The sequence below is a fragment of the Pleurodeles waltl genome, chromosome 1_1 (genome assembly GCF_031143425.1).
Source record: "Pleurodeles waltl isolate 20211129_DDA chromosome 1_1, aPleWal1.hap1.20221129, whole genome shotgun sequence".
Taxonomy (NCBI): Eukaryota; Metazoa; Chordata; class Amphibia; order Caudata; family Salamandridae; genus Pleurodeles; species Pleurodeles waltl.
In genome coordinates, this window is record NC_090436.1 from 227807077 (window position 1) to 227829315 (window position 22239).

General features: G+C 41.8%; 1 protein-coding gene across 12 annotated transcripts in view; it reads right to left on the reverse strand.

Annotated features, from left to right (window-relative positions):
• Positions 1 to 22239, reverse strand: part of LIFR (LIF receptor subunit alpha) — a 478307-nt gene that overhangs the window by 301880 nt on the left and 154188 nt on the right. For all 12 annotated transcript variants that reach the window (XM_069221314.1, XM_069221272.1, XM_069221277.1 and 9 more), the window contains one exon: positions 10835 to 10896. The gene's annotated coding sequence lies outside the window, so the exon portion shown is untranslated. The remainder of the gene's footprint in view (positions 1 to 10834; positions 10897 to 22239) is intronic.

Consider the following 22239-nt stretch of genomic DNA (forward strand, 5'->3'; position numbering starts at 1 on the left):
TAGTATTATAAACCTCCGAGGCTGGCCTCATTAAACCTACTGACCATCCACCTGCTGAGGCTCAAAAGATATGGGGGCTGATCTGTTTGTGTATGAGGATTTATACCCTGAAACACCTACCTCCATAGATTTGAGAAGAATTCTTTACTTGTTATATTATGGTATGCAGATTTGTAGAGCGCACAATCACCCAGGAGAGAATCCAAGCTCCAAGTATGTGAGAGCTTAGCCAAGTCTAGGGCTTCATTGGACTACTTGAAAAGCCAGTTCTCCAGTTTTTTGCGTAATTCAAGAAACAAGGCGGATGCTCTTATGTGTAGGGGAATGTCGGTCCATGCTTTAGGAGCTACGCAGGAGAAGGTATGACCTCTGATCTGTTTTTTGGATGCATGGGGTGTGTGCAATTAGGAATCCAGATAAGTGGAGGTGTCTGGAATTAGATGCGATTGCTGAAGTATGCTCGGCCAGTGTTATTTAGTGCCTCAGAAGTGTGGGTGGGGTCTGAATTGTGCTAGTTGATGTATAGGGGGCCAGTGGAGCTCCTTTGCGTATGGTGTGAAGGGAGTGCGGCGTGGAAAGTTGAGTGATTCTGGCTGCCAAGTTCTGCATGGTCCACAGCCTTATGGGGATATTTTCTGCTGATCCTGGCGTATAGGGTGTTTCTATATTTCAGCTTCTTTGCAACCAGGGCATGTTTGATGGTTTTCCAGGTGCTGACTGGGAGCCATTTGAAAATCTTTCTCAGCATTTTCAGGGTATGGAAGCATGAGACATTTACTTGGGAGGTCATATTGAGTTCCCTTTCAATGACAATCCCAAGGTTCTTGGGGTGGGTGGTGGGGTTGAATGTCAGTCTTACCTCTATTGACTACCAGGTGGAGTCCCATGATAAATGGCTCATCCCGAAGGACACAATTTTGGTCGTATCAGTGTTTAGCTTTAGACAGTAGGTCTACATCCAGTGGGCAATTTCAGCAATACAGGCATTGCTTTTAATCCTGGTACTGGGTGTCTTGTTTGAGTGAGAGTATGAGCTGTGTGTCATCTGCGTAGGAGAGGACGTTGATGTTGTGAGAGCTGATGATGCTGGCTAGAGGGATTATGTATGTGCTCCAGAGTGTCAAGCTCAAAGAGGATCTTTGCGGAACCCCACAGATGAGGTTGCGGACTTCTGAGGTGTACTGTGCCAGGCTGACTTAGACTGGGTCAGGAAGAAGCAGATCCAACAGAGTGCATCTCCTTGGATGCTTTGTAGGCGTTGGATGAGGATGGGGCCTGAGACCATGTCAAATGCTGCTGAAAGGTCCAGGAGGATAAATGACTGCTGTGTCCCCTCTGTCCAGAATCATGCAAATGACATCCACTGTGGCGATCAGGGCAGTTTCCGTGCTGGGGTTAGGTCTAAAACCAGACTGAGTGGAGTCAAGGAGTTGGTGGGCTGTTGAGGTATTTGATGAGGCATCTGTTTAAGTTTTTCTTTAAGACTTTGGCTGGGAAGGCAAGCAGGGAGATTGGGGAGTGTTAAAGGATCGGCAGAGGGTTTCCTCAGCAGTGGGAGGACAGTTGCTTGCAGGTTTTCAAGCATCTGGGAAGGTCATTGAAGAGGTGGAGGCATTCAGAGTGGGTGTGAGCATGGCACTGATGAGTTGCAGTCCCCTAGAGTAGCCGTCTGATGGGGACCCTGAGTGGATGGACTTCATGGTGGTAGCGGTTTCTTCTGCAGTGATGACAGGCCATGTAGTTAGCACTGGTTCTTTGGATAAGATAGGAAGGTATTTTGCTCGATCAGTCAGATCCAGTTGCAGTTTGAAGTTGCTGTAAACGGCTATGATTTTGTTGCTGAAGAACTGAGAAAGACTGTTGCAGAGCGCTTGTGAGGGGGTGATTTAGTTGGAGGCGGCAGCTGATAAAGTGAAACCCTTCACAATGACTTAGAATTCTTTGCTTCTGTTGGTGCTGGCATTGATTCAGTCTGTCATAGCAGCACGTTTGGTGGTAAAGATCATTTGATGGTGGTATCTCAGGGCAGGTTTGAATATGCTGTTGTCTGGCATGTCCAGGCTCCTTCTCCATTTGCGTTCCAGTTGTTTGCAGTGACATTTCATCAGTCTGAGTTCCTCTGCATACCAACTGGCCTGGAGTCTAGATCTTGTTGTATGTGTTGTGGTGTTGTTGTATTATGGTGCCTGAAGAGGGCAAGAGAGTCGGAGCACAAGGTGATTCAATTGCTGAAATTCTTGATGGTTTTGAGGAGGCCGTTGCTGTGTTTAGGTCAGAGGGTGTTGACAGAGGTGCTCCAGTTCTTGCCAGTGATGCTGCTCCAGTTACTGCAGGCTGGTCTGGAGGTTGTGCATGTGTGTTGGACCGGGACAGAGATGCTGAACCTGATGGCAGCATTGTGTGTTCAGGAGGCTGGTGTGGCCTACTCAACTCTGATATTGTTGAAGGTGGTGATAATAGGGTACAGGAGATATCCTTAGATGTGGATAGGTCCTTTGTTGGGTGAGGCCCAGGATTCCAAGGCCTTCGATGGGTGCTTCTGAGTACAGGTTGGCAGGTCTTCCAGAAGGAAATTCAAGTCTGCCAGTAGGATGCAATTGCTAGCATTGAGAGTGAGTGGTGCGATGATGTCTGTGAACGAGTCAGTGAAGATGGTCTGCGGCACTGGTGGTCTGTAGATGAGTATGCAGCTTGAGGTGAAATTGGCTGTGATGTGGAGCTTGAACAACAGGTGTGCTATGATGGAGCATGATGGGTCCGTGGAGGTGGCACAGCTGAAGGTGTTCTTGTGGATGATGGCAATTCCCCCCTCAGGCTGATGAAATCTCTTGCTTGGTGTTTTTGTACCGAGTTGAGGGGGGTGGTGTCTGTGGCAATGTCAGGTGCTGAGGCAGGGTTCATCCAGGTTTCCGTGAGGAAAAGAAGGTCTGGGGCATTGCTGTGCCAGGTCCTAGAACTCTGTAGCATGTTCGGCGAGTGAGCAAGTGTTGAGAAGCATGCATGCAAGAGGGGAATTTTGTGTTAGTGAAAGAGAGTGTGGTGTTGGGTGCTGTAGGTTCAGTAGTGTTGGGTCTGCATCACTACATGAAAAGTTGCAGGAAACAGGAGACCGCACCCTCGGTGTTGTGTGGTGTAGTGAGGCAGCAACATGTAGACGGGCAGCATGATTTGAGGCACAGACTTTTTTCTTAAGTCCGGGAGATGTATGAGAATACACTTTTTCCCTTCGGCCAGCTATGGGGTTGCACTGTGTTAAGTGTAGAATTTCCCAAACAGGAATCACATCAAATTTGCCTATTACATCTTACTCTTTTGTCAATTAGAATACAAGGTTCAGACCTAAATAGTCCCTACTAGACTTCAAGACTTGAAATGAAAGGAATTAAGCTTTTGTCAGTAACTTCAATGTATCATCTAAATCAAAGCATTTCAGAAATTATGTTGAGTTGCTACAACAAGCTGCAATGATATTGAATGTCTAAGATCCCTCCTACGAGCCTGCACTTCAACAACTGGAATGTTTACATCACTCATCCAGGTTTCCCTTACAGACAATAGTGGCAAACAACAACATGGTTGCAAGGGAACTCTATGTGACAAGATATAATATACAGAAATGGGTAATAAACTTAATTTTACAGCACAATATTAAACAATTGGCTAAAAAACAAAACATTTGTCAATGCTTTCAGGGTCTGGGACAGCAATAAGGGACAATATTTCCCAGTATCACAGAATCAATAATGCAGGTGCATCTTTCTTTCGACTTTGGATACTCAAAGCATCCCCATTTATATATTTAGCACTTTTGTATTGAGTCTACGCGCCTCAAGAGCATCAGGGAGCTCGCACAGACAAAGTTAAAACAGTAGCAAGTAAGTGAGCAAAACTAGTAATACAATGACATGTAAAACAGAATCTATGCTGGTAGGTAAAAAACACAAATAGACAGATAAAACCAGAAATAGACAAGTCAAAATGAGAATGACGAGAAATTATGTACTGTCTGGATAGGAGTTAATGTCACTAAACAAATCATTAGACAAATCTCTAGAGTCCAACAAGAGAGTCAGAAAACATATAAATCAAGATGCTTGGAGGGAAGTTCCACTCAAGGAGAAAGTATGTAAGTTCTCATTTTAAGTCTCAATCTATCTCTGTAGAAAAGCAGAGATATTTAGCATAGGTCCAAAGGAGTTGGCTTCAGATCAGATTTTTAGAAAGTCTGTTTACAATAAACACATTTTGGCCTTAAAGGACCTTACTTGGTAGCCCCTCTAAAAACTTCATCAAAGGCTGGTTGTAGGTCTTCATGAACAATCGCTGCTCTTTTATATAGAGAAGTTAAAAGGGTTGACAATCACTTACCTACAGCCAACCTGAAACTGGAGGAAAACCTCAGTCTTTACACAACATACCAAGTATGCTGTCAGCTCTGGGTTTGGCCAGTTCTCATCTCTACCACCACACCTTGATGAAGATCCCTCGCCAAGGATTTTGTAAAACGCAGTCATCTGGTTTGTATAAAAGGGGCTCATCTGATTTTAACTGCATGAACTAACACACCTTTTGTGTAAACATATTAAGTTCTCTAAGTAACACTTTAGCTACTTTTAACCTTTAAAAGCATTGTTGATTGCATTATGCATTGCATGTTTTTAAACTGTGTATGCATTTAGACAAGGTCAATTGTCGATGAATCCATAAAGCAAATAGCAACATTTCATTTTGTTTTCTGTTACCTAGTGAACTAAGTCCTAACACCAATCACCCAAAGTCCAGGTCTGTCCATCTACATCGCCTATCACATCAAATCCATTTATTTCTTTATGGTTTCATTGGACTGGGTTTAATTTTAAAGTACAATGGTGAAAAGGCTGAACAAGATTAGGACGCACAATGATAAAAAAGAAAACACATTTAAACATCACTTTCTAAACTCTATAGGTAACAATTTTAAGAACGCTCTCATTTCTACAGCTATAAAATTGAAAGTTTTTTTACCTGCTATAGCTGCAAAGGTCAATGAGTATAAATGTCACTTTTCAATTAAACCGTTACATTTGTACTCATTCCTCACGACATGAGGTCGTTATCGGCAACAACCAATGAATTTCAGCTCCTGTGCTATAACTATGCAGATAAAAACACAAATACTTCTAAAACTGGAAAGCCTCAAAGACACTGGAAATTCAGAGGTGTAAGGCATCCATTTTAGGACATCCTCATTCCTCATTACTTCTCTTCCATCATCCCTACTTCTCATCCCTGCTTCTCATCCATCATCTTCACTTCTCATCCCTGCGTCTCATCCCTGCTTCTCATCCATCATCTCTACTTCTCATCCCTGCTTCTCATCCATCATCCCTACTTCTCATCCCTGCATCTCATCTCTGCTTCTCATCCATCATCCCTACTTCTCATCCCTGCTTCTCATCCATCATCCCTACTTCTCATCCATCATACATCATCCCTACTTCTCATCCGTCATCCCTGCTTCTCATCCATCTTCCCTACTTCTAATCCATCATACATCATCCCTACTTCTCATCCATCATACATCATCCCTACTTCTCATCCATCATACATCATCCCTACTTCTCATCCAGCATCCCTACTTCTCATCCAGCATCCCTACTTCTCATCCATCATACATCATCCCTACTTCTCATTCATCATACATCATCCCTACTTCTCATCCATCATCCTTACTTCTCATCCCTACTTCTCATCCATCATCTCTACTTCTCATCCATCAAACATCATCCCTGCTTCTCATCCATCATCCCTACTTCCCATCCATCATACATCATCCCTACTTCTCATCCATTATCCCTACTTCTCTTCCATCATCCCTACTTCTCATCCCTGCTTCTCATCCATCAACCTTACTTCTCATCCGTCATCCATCATCCCTACTCCTCATCCATCATCCCTGCTTCTCTTTTATCATCCCTGCTTCTCATCCATCATCCCTGCTTCTCATCCATCATCCCTGCTTCTCATCCATCATACATAATCCCTGCTTCTCCGCCATTATCCCTGCTTCTCATCCATCGTCCTTACTTCTCATCCGTTATACATCCTCCCTACTTCTCATCCATCATCCCTAATTCTCTTCCATCAACCCTGCTTCTCATCCATCATCCCTAATTCTCATCCATCATACCTGCTTCTCTTCCATCCTCCCTACTTCTCATCCCTCATCCCTGCTTCTCATCCATCATCCATCATCCTTTCTTCTCATCCATCATCCCTGCTTTTCTTCCATCATCCCTGCTTCTCATCCCTACATCTCATTCATCTTCCATCATTCCTACTTCTCATGCCTCAGCCATCATCCTACTCTTCATCCATCACCCCTACTCCTCATTCCTCAGTCATACCAGCACATTTTCAGTTTTATGAAACAGGTCACACTGATAGATATGAAACTGAAACCAGAGAGGGATTTGGTTGAACTGTAGATGACCTCTATAACCCTTTCTCCAAGAGCTGATTTGTGGCCCAAGCTGGGGCTCCTTGTATTTCCCAAACCAGCAGAGCTTCCTGCAGAGGCCTGTGTAAACAGAAAAACCCTTAGTTAAATAAAATGAAATGTTGTACAGCCTTGAATTCACTGGAAACAAACACAGAGTTGCATTTCCTCTCCTCAGTCTTCACCCAGCATATGCAATGAGAAGGCTGTTTTTCAGTGAAATAGAATGCAGCTCTCTCTCATAACTCTGATTGGCTGTTACCAACCAATCAGTGTGAAGGTGTGTTTCACAAAACTGAAAATGTGTTGGTATGACTGAAGGATGAGGATTGAGGAGTAGGGATAATGGATGAGGAGTAGGGATGATGGCTGAGGCATGAGAAGTAGGAATGATGGCTGAGAAGTAGGGATGAGAAGCAGGGATGATGGGTGAGCAGTAGGGATGATGGATGAGGAGTAGGGATGATGTATGATGGATGAGAAGCAAGGATGATGGAAGAGAAGCAGGGATGATGGATGGGAAGTAGGGATGATGTATGGTGGATGAGAAGCAGGGAAGGTGGATGAGAAGCAGGGAAGATGGATGAGAAGTAGGGATGATGGAAGAGAAGCAGGGATGATGGATAAGAAGTAGGGATGATGGATGAGCAGTAGGGATGATGTATGATGGATGAGAAGTAGGGATGATGGAAGAGAAGCAGGGTTGATGGATGAGGAGTAGGGATGATGGAAGAGAAGCAGGGATGATGGAAGAGAAGCAGGGGTGATGTATGAGAAGTAGGGATGATGGATGAGAAGTAGAGATGATGTATGAGAAGTAGGGATGATGGATGAGATGCAGGGATGAGAAGTAGAGATGATGGATGAGAAGCCAAGATGATGGAAGAGAAGCAGGGATGATGGATGAGAAGTAGGGATGATGTATGATGGATGAGAAGTAGGGATGATGGATGAGATGCAGGGATGAGAAGTAGAGATGATGGAAGCAGGGATAAGAAGTAGGGATGATGGATGAGAAGTAGGGATGATGTATGATGGATGAGAAGTATGGACGATGGATGAGAAGCAGGGATGAGAAGTATAGATGATGGATGAGAAGCAGGGATGAGATGCAGGGATCAGAAGTAAGGATGATGGAAGAGACGTAGGGATGATGGATGAGAAGTAGGGATGATGGATGAGGAGTAGGGATGATGTATGATGGATGAGAAGTAGGGATAATGGATGAGAAGCAGGGATGAGAAGTAGGGATGAGGAGTGAGGAATGAGGATGTCCTAAAATGGATGCTGTACAGGTGCCTCAGAGTCGTTGCTCAGTGGATGACATGGAGCCACCTCAAATTGAATACTTCCAAAAATGAAATTCACATATGTGGTGATTGGAAAAAATATGACCCACTCCATCTAGGACCACCTTCTAAAGAATCTAAGGAAGCAAGAAACCCTGAAATTACCATGAACTCCATCTTAGCAATGAATGCCCAACTGGACTAGTTAGTAAGATCAAGCTTCATTACTATGAAAACTCTACTACACATCTTCCCCTACCTAGGATTTCCACACAAGGACCTAGCTATTATCTCTCTTGTACTGTCTAGATGCCTATGGCCTCTACCATGGATCATCTTTATCAACTATGAAAAAACGACAACAAATTCAGAAGTCTGCTGCCAGACTGCTCCTATAGGTAAAGCCACAAGCCCACATCTCCCCTGCCCTAAGGGCCCTATATTGGTTACCAATTGCCAGAAGATCCACATTCAAGCTGCTTTGTATCACCCACAAAGTAATTTACGGAGCAGGATCACTTTTCATGAGGAATACAATCAACAAATACATACAACAAAGGAACCGCCACTCATGATTGGCACAGCCCCTCAAAACTCCAGCACACAAGAAGAAAAACATGGGAGGTACTTCTTTTCTCTGTTCAAGCAGCAAAACTATGGAATTCATTACCCCCAAACATAAGAGCCTTAAATAACTAACTTTTCTTCAGAAGACTACTCAAGAGTTGACTCTTTCCTACATGATCACCACACACAAACACAAATGTACATTTGCCTGTGCATGTAAACATGTATACTTTGATTATGTGTATGTATTTAGATATGTGCATTTCTTTGTACAAATAAATATATGACTTCTGGTTTAAAAATATAAATATATATATATATATATATATATATATTACTTTAGGCTTAACATGTATTTAGGTCACTGCATTGTATTCATGAAGTATTTGATTAGTTGCTTATGTCACTCTATTTATTTTAATTATCTATCACAATATGCAAATATAATCATAACAATTACATGTATCCATAAGTGCTTTCACTCATGCATCGGGACCGGCGTTTTACTCTCACCGGCCCCGTAATGATAACAGCGGTCGTTCTGACCGTGATACTGGCTATGGACCCCGCCTGATCTACATTATTAATATTCTCTTGGTGCCTTACTTATGACTGTATTATTGATTTTATTACGACCGACTGGATACTACTTTGCCCTGAAGAAGCCCTTTGTTGATGGGCAAAACACGTTGGCTGTTAATTCTATGTACCTTATGCTGTAACAAGACTACTGTGCGAATACCAAGTATTGGAATTGAAAAGAATGAAATGGAAGATTTGCTATATCACCACTACCGGAGTATTGGACTTTCTTTTTGCTGTATCTAAATAGCTGTTGTCTTAGTGGTGCACCGCCTTTTTGAGTTCATCTATCCATAAGTGCTTCACTATTGAAAGAGAGGAAAATATAACAATAGAAAAAATATATAATAAAAAAAAAAAATATATATATATATATATATATATATATATATACACACACAAATACATAGCTTTACATACTGCAACACCTGATGGTAGGAGTTTCTAGCTATGTATCCATATATGCACAAACAGAACTTTATACAATATAATGTTATATCTTGTTATTTAACTTATACATGTATACCCTTTCTATGTATGTATCTATATATGTACTCCTGCTGTAAAAAGAAATAAATCAGTTTTAAAAAAAGCCTTTAACTCCCGCCAATGCACTACTCTATGTCTCATCCTATACCTGTATCAATATGTCCTCTACCTCCACTCTCTGACTCATCCCAAACCTCATTCTACTACTATGATCTCTGTAAGAACCTTTCTTGGCTCTTACATCCTCTATCTCTCTGACTCACCCCCAAACCTCATTTTACTACTATGATCTCCGAAATAACAGTTCCTAGACTCTTCACTCCTGCATCCCTCATTTGACTCATCCCAAACCTCATTTTACTACCATAATCTCCCTAATAACCCTTTCTAGATTCTTCCCTCCTCTAGCCCTCCTTTATCCTATTCAGTCAAAGTAACAGACACACATGCCCACTGCTCAAATGAAGAACTTATATTTCCCTATACTAATCCACCTCCAATCTATTGGGCTCCGGAGCAGCTTGCTACTTGCCGAAAAGCGCTTCAACGCCTCGTTAGGGGTAGCAGGCATTATATAAACACAATTACAGATGTACAAGCAAAAAAAGATAAAATAGCCCATCCCATAATATTAACTTACACCCAATGGAAGGTAAGACAGTTATTAGAGTTATACATTTAATTTGTTCTAACAGATTGATGCATTTCACTACTATTTTGTTTTGCCATATTTCCGAAGCAACATGATCGCCTGCATCACAGTAGTCCACTCTTTTGATATCCAAATTCTCTCTGCCTGCTAATCCACTAAAACAATATGTAAAGTATTTCCACATCCTTGGACATGTTGGACCATGCCCAATATTGTAAGAGAGATGAGTTGCATTTTGGGTTTCTCCTGCAGTTGCATTCCAAAATGATGTGGAAGTCGTCACTGCAAGATAATGTCCTACCTGTGTGGGGGCAGGTGTTTTTACGGTTGCCCGTGAGATGAGGATTTTCTCTATAATAGTGCTGCGTAGTGAAGGGAGAGACCTGTTGACTCTATGCCCCCAACCTAAGCTGAGTTAGTCAGTTCTAATTCTGGTGTACTTTTAGGCGTAGGTGTGGAGGTGAAAGATGTCTTAGGCCCCGGATAAGCTATGATAATGTTGCCATGTAGGGGCTCAGATGAGTGGACGTAGACAATCGTTCTGCTCTAACTCTGGCATGCCACACCACTAAGTTAATCGACTGATGCAATTTGTGAAAAACGCTGACTCTGAAATAATCGATGTAGTACTGTAATCTCCTCGTCCACACGAGGAAAGTCACAAGAACTTCGATACTCTCGGTTTCCCAGGAAAAGTACTTAAGGCTTCAATTGGATCAATTTTGAATCAATACATTCATGCCTAATTTTAGAAAAGACAAATCTGGAACTTCTTACCTGCCTACAGCTGCACTCTCTGTATTCTAGCAGCATGCCGGATCATTTCTCCCCAGTCACTGCTGTAAGGAAAACATATACATTAATAAAAGACATACAGGTGCAGAGGTTTTACTCAAGCAGTTTAGGAGCCATATTAATCCTATCTGAAGATTACACACGTGCTCAAGAAAAATCCAAAGAACTTTCAAGTAAAAAGAATCACATTGTGTTGTTTTAATGTGTGCTTTCCTTACACTCAAAATTGATGCTGAGTTACGGATAAAATGTAAACTTGACATGCCAAACCAGGCTTCAGATTATTTGAAATTACAAAGCTTGGGAGGATACTTTAAAGGTGGGAAAAAACCCTCATTAACAAAACATCTGTGGTGCAGACTCTTTATTAAAAACACAAGTCTATACACATCTTCCATCACAGACTCATTCTTTTTGTGCTTCAGGAATCTCGGTTTCCCAAGCAATCTTACCACTGTATCGAACAACTGGGAACAAAAATTTGCAATCCATCAATATGCAAGTTACACAAAACCACACATAAAAGTCTCTGTTGTATCGAAATTCCCCTTCCAAAATACTAGCAACCACGTCTTTTGACGTGATGACCTTAAAAGAAATGGTACCAGTAGGAGTAGTTTTGCAGCCTGAAGAGTTTTTTGGATTCATATGTTGTGCATCATTCCGCCATCTAGTGCTTGGGTCCAAAATTGTCTTGGTTTCTTTTTTTCTTTTTTTTTTTCTCTCCTAAACGTCGTCGACCACCATTTGATGTTAGGTCCGTCCCCATAAGACCTCAGACGGTGCTCCGGAAGTTCCTGTGCATGGTAGCCATCTTCAGATTCTTTTTCCATTTCTTTGTTTTCATTTCTTCTTTTTCAATGTCATTTTTTTCTTTTTTCATTCTTGACCTCTTACCCCACCTGTTTGTCTTGTTCTGTTTTTCTGGGAAGGTGAGCGGGTCACATGTGAAACCAGAAAACTCTTCAGGCTACAAAACTGCTCTTTTAATAGAGGCCATAGTTAGATGTTTTTTCTAAATTCGTGTTGCTAAATTGTTTTTCATGAAGCATAACATGCTGATGCTAATTCGAGGTTAGTTAAGGAGTTCACTAAAATCGGATGCAAATAGACAAATGACTGAATTCTTGCTTTGCTGAATAACGTGCTAATGATACTCTGCTAAAGTTGATTCATGTTAACATTGTGCTTTGTTCTAATGTTCATGACCTATGCACTGATAAAGTCTTACTCAAGTTGCCATATTGTAGTGGTTTTGATGTGCTTATTGATATTGCGATTAATGAATATGATCCTAGAGTGTAACTAATACGGAATAAATATCCTAATTCTTACTAGATTTGTGTGGTTAGACATGGCTGAAAGGTCATGGTGTGTTTGATTCTTAACAAATGTTATTGGTTAGTTTAATTGATTAGTTATGGTAAATATTGATGAGGTTATTGATCTATTGATTGCAATGCTAAACAGAGATCTTGTTCTGGGAAGTCCCCAAACGTGGTCAAAAGATTCATTGGCCTAAAACGAATCCCCTTGTAAGTTACATTTCCAAGGTTGGGACGTGTTATCACAGGTGATCAGGGTGCTTATGGTTTGAAAGTTGACCTTAAGTGTGACGTTGTACAATATGTTTTACTAACAAAATAAAACCTTTCTCTGTTTTTCTTTTATCATATTTAGATTTTTCAAGAGTACGTTCTGAGAAGTAAAACTCCAGTCTTGTCTGATGTAGCACTTTCAATTACCTGACTAGTTTAGAGAGTGTCCCTGAAGTTGTTATTCTTTTCCTTTCTCATGCTTTCTTATGGTGCAAAGTGATAGGTTATTTTGGGCGTTCATTTTTTGTATCTTTTGTCCCATCATTTTTTAGGCTGTTACTTGATGTAGAAGAACAGAAGGAAAGATCCACAAAACAAAGAATTTATCTGTTTAAGGCAAAGTATCAGTTGCGAGGAGATTCAACTCTTTATCTGTTGGCACGTCTTCTTCTGAGCATTAAGTTAAATACTGAGTCATGAATTCCAGCTCACAAGTATAAAATAGCATTGGCTAAGCCAATAGGTTTCACAATCGAGATCTACTGGCTACGCAAATAATGACTTGGTTTATTACTACACGATAAACATTCACTTCATTTGTTTGGATTTTATCATATCTTGCCTCTCCAAGGTTGCTGCTAAGAACTGTTGTGCTGGCTTATCTTTTTAATTTATGCATTTGTTTTTACACTGTGTCATGCTTTCTGTGTCCTCTGAAGGGCTCTGCCCCTGCTTCTGCTGTCCCTCCTCCCACAACTGCCGATTAAGAGTTCTGAGTGCAAGTCCCTCCTCCCACAACTGCCAATTAAGAGTCCTGAGTGCAAGCCCAAACATTTGTTTTAAATGCTGTTGGCACATAACTTAGGTAGCCTGCTCCAGAGGTCTGCTTTTTATCTCCTTTTTATCCTTTATGTTGCAAATTGGTATGGACTTTGACAGGGCGACAAGTCAGAGTTAGAAGTTTCCATTTTTATGCTGATATTGTGTTTTTTTATTTGTTTATATTTTGTTTATTTATTTTCTCTCCATTTTTTATACAGCTAGTTCACATCTTTTAGGTATGCTATGTTGCAGGAGAGCAAATGGCAAGCACACTATGTGTGCATGGTGACAACGATCTCTATTGTGTTTAAATGACGCATGGTTTGTAATGAGTTCAGTAATACTTTATTAAGATAAGGAAGCAGCGCCAGTTCAGCACATCTGATTTTCAGCGCAGATTTCTATAACTGTCCCCAGGAATTCCATAATATTACAATGGAACACCATGACACACCATGATGACATAATCCAGATTCTCTAACTAAACACAGATAACCGCTATGCCTAATCCTTGCTATGACCCTCTATTTTCTATTGAACCGTCATAGCTGCTTGGTATGATCAAGCATTTGTGCAACTTTCAGACAGTAATAAAGTGAAACACCACACAAGAAGAATCCCACACCAGATCATAAAAATAGAGAACTTTTACTACATAAAACAAGATCAAAATGGCAAAAATCCAATCAGTAAAACAGGAAAAATGCAAGTAAAAATAGTTCAGTGAACATAATACTTAAAAGCACAAAGCACCAACTGTGGTTATCTGGTCATGCTGGACCAGGATAAAGTCACAAGTTCAGTCTGACTGCAATGAAGAGTGGACCAGATGCAGAGACCCAGTTAGACCTGGTGAACAAAGTACATTAAATCTGCATCGAAGATGTGTCACACAGCCAAAGCAATGCATTGGTTCCAAGATGAGGCGAGCCTGAGATGTGCGGTCCTGCGTCATCGTCAAGGATACCATAGACAAGGGCTTGCAATGAAATGCCCAGTGTCAGGGATGAGTTAAGCAGTCGAGGCGATGCGTAGGTTCCGAGGAGCTGTAAGGCGAGTCCGGCATCACCGTCAAGGCTGCCATCAATGAGTAATGCGAGAGCCTGTGCTGTGGATATGTCATGCAGCAACTGTTCTGATGAGGAGGCGGGCTGCATGGGAAAGATCCATACAATGATGAGGATGCGTTGATTCTGCTCAGGGCTGCGCTGCACAACAGAAGAGATGGTTCAGTTACACAGAATCCACAGTGACTAACAGAGCACCTGAGGCCCACTTCCAAGGGTTCAAGAATGTGGGGGCACCACTTGGCAGGGTAGACTCACAGATGGCAGAATCCAGGTGTGGGGGTCGAGGTTGGGGAGCCTTCTGTCCCTGAGGTTTGAGTCAAGAGGCCAGCCAACTAGCCCTTTGGGTCACTCTGGGGACCTCAGTTCAACAGATGCAGATCCAATTCTTCTCTCCCAAGCAAGAGAGTGGCACACAGCAGGGCAGCACAGTAGGTCAGCAGTCCAGCAGCATGGCAGTCCTTTCAGCAGCACAGCAGTCTTTCTTCTTGGCAGAGTATCCACGCATTCAGAAGTGTACTGAAGAGTTGGTGATTGAATCCAATATTTATTACCCAGTTTTGCTTTTCACATGGGAGATGCTTCTAGAGGCTTGCCTTTGAAGTGCACAGGTGCGCCGCCTTCCTTTCCCTGACTCAAGACTAAATACAGGGGGCATGCAGTCCTTTGTGTGGAGGCAGGACACAGCCTATTAAAGTGTAAGAGAGGCTGTGCCCAGCTCATCCCTCCCATCCCACCAGTGATGTCACATCCAGGCACACCTAAGCTCCCTATTATGTAGGGCTGTCTGGGTCAACTACACCCAGTCATACCACCCAGAGACAGGCTGCAGGAACCAAATGACTAAGGCAAGAAAATGCCAACTTTTTGAAAGTGGCATTTTCAAAACTGTAATTTAAAATCCAACTTCACCATAAGTTAGCATTTTTTATTTCCAAAGACACCAAACATGGATAAGTTACCTGTTCCCATTCGGAAGATACAGCTTATTAAATGTAATAAGGTAACACCAATGTTATTGTATGGGAGAGGTAGGCCTTGCAGTAATGAAAAATTAATGTAACCATTTTTCATTAACAGGACATGTAAAACTTAAACGTACATGTCCTACTTTTTAAATATATTGCACCCTGCCATCTGGGCTGTCCAGGGTCTAGCCCCGGGGTGACATATGAATTAAAAAGGAAGATGTGGGCCTGGCAAAAGGTTTATTTTGCCAGCTCAAAATGGCATATTAGAATTGCACAGATAGGGTGGAATGACAGGCCTGAGGCATGCTTAAAGTGCTACTTAAGTGTGTGGTACAATCAGTGCCGCAGTCGCACTAGTAGCCTTTAATTTACAGGCCCTGTGCACAGGTAGTGCCATTTTACTAGGGGCTTACAAGTAAATTAAATATGCCAATTAGGTATGAGCCAATTCTACCATGTCTTAAGGAGAAAGCACAGGCACTTTAGCACTAGTTGGCAGGGGTAAAGTGAGCAGAATCCTAGCACTAGCAAAAACAAAGTCAGCAAAACAGGAGACCTGAAGGCAAAAGGTTAGGGGGAAACCACACCAAGGATGCCAACACTCACCAATCACAGACCCATGGTTAACTGATGCAAATCAGGAACATCTTGTTACAAGCTGTACATGAAGCTTTAAGACTCCTTGGACTTCGTCATTACCTTTGCTGTGCATCCTGTTATAAAATCACTTGCAACATGCATTCCACTCATGAGTTGTGTGACTGCCTTTAGCAGCTTCCTCGAGTATGAATACCATCATATGGAAAATTATTCAGAAGCAAAATGTCAGAACTACCTTAAAAAATTATACAAAATCTCATTAAAACACGGTTGGTAACTTGCCGTTTGACAGCTGAAAACATACTGAGGTTTCTTAAAAGCAGTAAATGCATGTCAGTAATAGGCCGGGATCCACAAACAATCTTTTCCACATTTACCCAGTGATCATTTGCTTTTCACGCCTCAAGTGGCCATGATTAACTCTGCACTACAATTAAGTACTATTACTAGCGCTATTTTTCTATTTAAACAACTTAAGGCCAATTTCAGATTTACACAATCGTCTGAGAGAGCTATTGACTCAAATGCAGCCTTATCTAGAAACAAAATATACCATTTTGAGACACCTTAAAGCAAGTTTTAGGTCTTAAATCTGCACAGGATCAGATGTTTTAATCATCTTGTGTGATTTGAGAGTGGGTGTGGGTCAAGCTAAGGAGACAGCATATCTCTACTTGTCTCAATCTATGTGTTTTGCTGTTTTATATAGTGTAAACTTGGCACAAGGGCATATAGCACTTTCCACGAGGACCAGACATTTTTTTTACATGAGAACAACATGTTACAGTTTAGTTTTTTAGGCATTGAGGAATAGGTGATTTGCCCAGAATCCCAGGATGTTGAGTTGAGTATGGGATTAGAACCTGGTTTCCCTAGTTCCAAAGTTGGCACATCTTGTCAGTTGGCAGATTCTTCCTTTCAGACATACATCAGCCATGATTAATAGGAATATACTGAAGACCAATCCTGCAGAGAATGAAGTGTGGCAGCTCCCCTGCTACCTGGTGTGAAGCATTGAGATCACATCTCTCCAATCATCCAATCTCTCCAAAGGTTGCAGAACACATAGTTTTAAGATACTGCGCATACGTTGCCATATGTTCTGTTAAATTTAACACAATGTTCCAACGAAAATACAGATTTGAAAGATTAAAATATCCAAAAATAGTTGTGTGGGAGGAAGGTCCTTTTGAGCATTTGCATCTTTTTGCCTTTGTGTGATAATCAGGACAAAATTGCCTTCAGAAAGATCGCGGAAAAAAATATAACTCCTGTTTATATGGACTCTAGTACACACGGATTCCAGAGTCTAGTGCCAAGAAACAACATGAACAAGATCACATCTTGCTTTGTTCGCTCTCCTATATCTTTTTGTCCATAGCTATTTAATGTTCTTTGTCACCTTCTTTTTGAGATTTATGCATTCTGATGTATCAATCTTTCGGTTTATTGCTTAGCTCTGTTTTTTAATTAATACTTTGAACTATTGGGTTATGCTTTCAGGTGTCTGTTGATGCCTGACTGGCTCTTGAAATAATTTGGTTAATTTATGCTGAGCACAATTTAGAGCTTATTTTGGCATCTTGTGATTTTATTTTACTTCAGCTGATCACACTAATGTGAATTTCTTGATCCTGCCCCGTTCCCTTCTAGATTTGATTATGGGTGATGGTAAAGAGCTCCTTTACCCAAGGGTATCCTTAAATTGCTTTGTCAAATATGCAATCATAAAATGATCTTAAACTATATGAACCACTTTTTAAACATCTTCCAATAACGGAGGTATTTAAAACTAGCTTTCAGGGCACGTGGCAAGCTGCATCACGGCCACAGTGCCAAGACAGGAAAGAAGCATCTAGTAAGGCAGCTGTAATTAGATCATAGTTTTAACACGTGTTAGCGCAATTAGGGGTAAAACCTCATGGAATGAGGAATCATCATGTGGGACAGATTTTCCTGGCCATAACCCAAACGGAATTTGCAATCCAATGGAGTTATACCGCATACATGTCCCACCTGCTGTGAGCAGTGTATGGGCTTGTTTCAATACAATGCAAGGGCTAGGTCTTCTGTTAATCTGAGGTCACATTTTAAGGACTTTTTTTTTTTTTACCAGAGCCCGATTCTTGTGCATAATAAAGACCCAGAATGGCTAGATGTACTCAGTTCAGCTAGTCTTTTAAAACTCAAATACTATTTAATGGCTCAGTTCGCAATGGGCTAATAACCTGGTTTTAAAACTACTTGAATGGATGAGTTACTGCAATATTTGTCAGACCCTCATGATAGGAGGGACACAGAATTCGTTAATGAGGGATAAATAATTTCTAGAACTGGTATAAGATGTGTGCTGGATGCAACATGTACTGCTTTTTGCCAGATTAAAACCAGCATGTTTAAAGTTTATTGACAGATCGGAATATCATTTCACCATCATACAAAGGATAAAGCAATTCGACATTAAAAAAATAGCAATTACAAACATTGGATTAAAATATTAAGCTAATGATAAAAAAATCGGTAAAACATCTGTCATAATTTTTTTAAAAAATCATAAAGTTTGAGAGTCTCTAAAAAGGCTTAATGTACATTTATAAAATCGCTCTTAATTCCAGGGCTTGAGACACTGGAGTCTTAATAGTTATTTACGTATAATGGCACAAGCTGCTAAAATGAAATTTAGAAACTGACACCACTACCACTTGAGCTGTATCAGTTTTACAGATCCTGAGGATGTTTATTCGGTCTGCAAGTAGCAGGTTCCTACATATTCGTCAGTACCTATAGAAAATCTGCAACTTCTGGTGCCATCTACCGAAGAAGTTCAATGTGCAGTAAAAGCAGCAATAGGGCGCAAAACCAGCATGTCTTCAAAGCGTTCTCACCAAGGTAGTTCAGATTTACTGTGCTTGCATGCCACCATCTTACAATGGTGCCAGAACAGTGTGGATCCCTTGGCCCTCTTTTGAGAAATGCGAAACACTCAAAAGACATGCGATAAACCACACCAAAAAAGCGGTCTGAACTACTTTTGGAATCTGAATTATATTCCTGAAATTGTTGTAAATTTGCATATGAGGCAGAAGAATGCACAGGGTGCCAGTCTGTCCACATCGCAATTTACGTGCGCTAGTGGGAGAGTATTAAAAGAATGTTTTGTTGGTGGTGTTTTCCCTCCTTCTCTCCACTACCCAAGCTACCGAGAAAAGTTGTGGCGGTGTTCCATCTTGCTCCCCATTTCAGAGAGCCTTGTGCATTCTCACTCACTGCTCTTCAACTCTTATGTAACCACTGCCCCCAAGGTGTTCGGCTCGTGCATCCAGGTGAACGGTTGAATGCCATTTTCCAGTGGCATCTCTCTGCTTGGGTACCGGTAGGGTAAGGAAATTGCCTATGGCAAGCACTCCTGCCTGTCACTGTTATTCCCCCCTTGGAATATTTCATTGTCTTTCTCCATTCCTATTTTCTATCTACATTCATTCCAAAGGTGACAGAGTTTTGTTGTATCACTCTCAGCTCCCATTTTCAGCCACTCAGATTGCTGTACTTTCCGCTTCTGTGAGGGATTCCATAGGCCTTTTAGTGAACAGTCTTTGGTTTCCTTGGGTTATCACTACTGCACTTCTGTATCCCTCCTTGGACCTTTCAATGAGCGGTCTGTGGTTTCCTTTGGGTTTTGCCTTCAGTAATTCGGGGTGGACAAATATAATGTGGCATTACCTGGGGTTGTGCCTTCAGCACTTCCAGGTATTTTCCCAACAGACCCTTTACTTTGTGGCTTTGTAATTTCCTTTAAGTTGCACCTTCAGCTCTTGCACGTGGACCCACTAACAGACCATTTGCTGGGAATCTGAGGGTTTCATTGGTTTATGCCTTCAGCACATCTGGGGATTCCCCCGAAGACCCTTGCTTCCCTTTGAATGCCTTTGGATTGCACCTCAGCTTTTCTGAGTGAACTGCATTAACAAATACTGAGCTGCATTACTTTTCTCCCTCAGGACCATACAACTACCCTAACACAAATGGGATACCAGTTAGTGCCGGCATGGTGGCTCCGCCCCACCTCATTTTCAAGAGCATGTGTCGGTCACCCTGTGATGAGTTAGGGAAGGTCTTCCTCTCGTTGGCTGATGTATGACAAGGTTAGCCAATGGGAAGAGGCGGTGGGATTGTCTCCTTTCTGATACATGAAGTTACCTAAAGCCGTTGGGATCCCACTGCAGCATCAATCTTTCAATCTCCCACCACCTGCTGGTGCTGCTGCCTTCTTTGTGGAGCCCTTGTGACCACAGAAACCCCCCAGTTAAGCGGTTCATTGAATGTCTGGGCGTATGTACGTAGATGTATGGGTGATTGGTAAGGGTGCGTATGAGTATGTGCGTGTGTATGCTTGTGAATGGGTGGATGTGAACGCACGTGAGTACGCATGCGTCATTACATGCCCGCATTGACCCACATCTTAAAAAACTGACCGGTTACCACTGGTGGATTTGAAGATGGGTGAATCTTATTTCAAAGTTATCTGGGAGGTAACATACACATTTTATTTAGAATGTTAACTGATGATGCAGGGCTGTTTAAGGATGACATCGATGCAGATTGCAGGGCAGTTAATGCCACAGCAGTATCATGAGACCACAGCCTCGCTTCATCTCAGCTCTTCTTAAGTCCCGTTGATTCATTTCGATGCAGTCAGCGCGTTAATGTCTGTTTAACAGAGGCCTTCCATGTCTGTAGTTAACTGTGGTTATTCTTCAATGACTATGTCGCAATACACGCTTCATCTAAATCCCCCGTTTCCTTCCACCCCCGCTCGTCCTGCTGGGCTATAATCCGTGGTTTTCCTAAAACAGCCGGCTGGGAGGAGGAAACAGCTTCTGCCAGCTTTTTCCTTTATTCACTGTGTTAACGTCAAATAAAGCCAAACCTTTCATTTAATAAGCATTCCACATTTCTCCAATTTACTTTTATGCATGAATGTGTGAATATCCTTACTGCGTTTATGAGTGTCCCACTGAACACACAATCATTATAATTTCATATCAGATGATGCAAGAAGTGTATGTATTTCAAGGAGAAGGGTTTCATTTTTTGTTCAGCCGCATGGTTTAAGCACGCAAAATGCAAACTATGAAACACAATCTTTCGAAGTACTGGAAATGCAGAGACCACCCAGGAAAGGGACGAGGTCTCCATCACCAGTCTCGGGTGGAAAGAAATAGAAAGTCTGGGGAACGAGGCGCGGGGTGTGCGCGGTCTTTCTGTTCAAGCATACTCAGATCTTGCTGTAATATACAGAGCGCATATAGTGCCAAATACAATGCGCTCTGTATATTACAGCAAGATCTGAGTATGCTTGAACAGAAAGACCGCGCACACCCCGCGCCTCGTTCCCCAGACTTTCTATTTCTTTCTGCAGAATACAGAGTCCACCCTAATTGCTCTCCATCTCCACAACAATAACACTCTCCAAGGCGGCCTACCCAAACCTACAATTTTGCCTCCAAAGTCCACCCTGCAGCACCAATGGTTGTCAATGCATACAAATCCAAAAGCATAGTGTCTATCCTGAAATAACTACACGTTTTACTATTAGAAGCTTGCATCAACATCTAAATACCATTCAAAACAGATAAGACTCTTCGCTATGGGCGTTTTTACAGTTTTATCACTTTACACACAATCAAGGGACGATTGCACTTAATACCTTGGGATTTTCCCCATAGTGATTAAAACACTAGTTTCAAGGAATTAATCATGTACACCGTGCGTGAGATCCACACAAAATGTTCTGTCTTCCTCCTAGGTGTCAGCTAAGGAGATAGACAAGTGCAGGATGTCAATGTCATTGTTTAACCTGAAAAGTTTAAATAGCACTGCTTATCTTTCTAGAGCATCCATGATCATTACAAAGCCCGTCAAGGATGAAAGGACAACAGCACATCTGAATCCGAAAGAGCGAAAAACACAGAGTGAAACTACTTGGGCACCAAGGATAGCAGCATACCTTAGTTACACAGGTAGAGGTCGAATAACAAAGCATTCTCCTTGTTTCCATGTTCCAGAAAGTGCCTAGAACTTCCATTAACCAACTCAGAAGGACTGTGGTGATGCTTTCTTTACAACTGATGGGATTGCCAGGTAATGAGTGCAAGTCACTCAACCACATTAATGAAGGTCTCTTTGCATGAGGCACTGACCTTCCTCAGTCTCTTTAGGATGGTCATATTTCACAGGGTTCGAATACAGTTAGCCCTACAGATAACTTCACTGCAACTGTGCACCCTTTTATATGACATTGGTCAAACCTTACTTACCACCAAACAATATTTAACATTCTCTAATGCCACTGTGCTCTCCTTCATGCTAGTTATTTGAATACAAAATGC